This window comes from Galeopterus variegatus, unplaced genomic scaffold (assembly GCF_000696425.1).
Source record: "Galeopterus variegatus unplaced genomic scaffold, G_variegatus-3.0.2 Scaffold1573, whole genome shotgun sequence".
NCBI lineage: Eukaryota > Metazoa > Chordata > Mammalia > Dermoptera > Cynocephalidae > Galeopterus > Galeopterus variegatus.
The window spans coordinates 35,756-37,057 of NW_007727684.1; positions in this window are offsets into that span (position 1 = coordinate 35,756).

Genomic DNA, 1,302 nt, shown 5'->3' on the forward strand with positions numbered 1-1,302 from the left:
AGTGCTAAGAACTGTACTTGATACACAGTAGAGAATATATCAGGGTTTGTCAGATAAATAAATAGCCCTTGACCAAGTCTTGGGCAGGCAGGGGCTGGAGCTGTTGTGGCTGCCACTGCATCACAGTGCCCCTGTACAAGACCTGGCACCCAGAAGGGACTACCACACCATGTACTGTGTGAATGAATGAACAACAGAAGCCGGGCCCTACGGCAAGTGATTTTTATCACTGTGAGCTCAGTTTCTCCATCTGTAATTGCTGTGGTTGTAAAGATTCAATAAGACCACAGTACCCGGTCTTGACACACCTACTATGTGCCTGTAGTAGGCACTGGGGACACAGCTGTGAGCAAATCAGACCAGGTCCCTGCCCTATGGAGCCAACTTTCTCATGGGGAAGACAGGGTATAAAGAAGGAAACACACAAATAAGAGTTGCAGACAGCCATAGGTGCTGTGGAGGAGATAAAACACAGTTCTGTAAAGCAAGTGATGGGGCAGGGCAGCCACACGGGCACAGGAAGGGAGACTATAAATAATAAATATGGCTATCAACTAAAAATAGATTGCACACTTACTATGGACTAAGGCCTCCCAGTAACCCTCCCCTTAGGTATTATTAGCTCCTTTGACAGATGAGGGAACTGAGGCACCAGCAATATTGAGAAGGATCATGGAAATGTGTCTCTGAATCCAAGGGCAGAGAGCGTTTCTAGGAGGCTTACGGGGTAGGAGGACGTGACTCAGTTTCTGCCCCGGGGAACGGAATCGCCAGACTTGAACCTGCAACTCCCGAGATTCCCGCCCGGGGGCGACGGCGCCCCACAAGAGTTTTCGCAGCGGGGGGCGTCTGGGGCTGCTCGGCCACAACCCACCGGGGACAAGGCCTGGGAGAGGGCGGTGGGTAGACCCTGCCCCTCTCTGGACCCGTTTCCCCGCCGCCTGCGGTTCATGTAACTCTGAGTCTGTTTACATGAGTTTAGGGCGGAGAAAAAAGTTGCCTTCGGTTCCACATGATTTCCATTGGATTTCTACGTTCAGTTTGCAGATTGCACCTTCGAATCCAAGATTCGAATCTTCCCGCTGTCCACACTCGGATTCCGCGTCCTCCTTCCAAACGGCCTAAATTCAAATTCCAGCTGCAACTCGAGTCGCCCGGGCTGATCCTCGACTCCGGCGCCTGTCCCCAAACCCGCCCCTAGCCCCAATTTCGCGCCCTCTCTGCGTCCGGGAAGGGGCTGAGTGGGGACGGAGAACACGAGGACCCTCGCCGCTAACTCCGTCCGCGGGGCCCCGGGCCGGG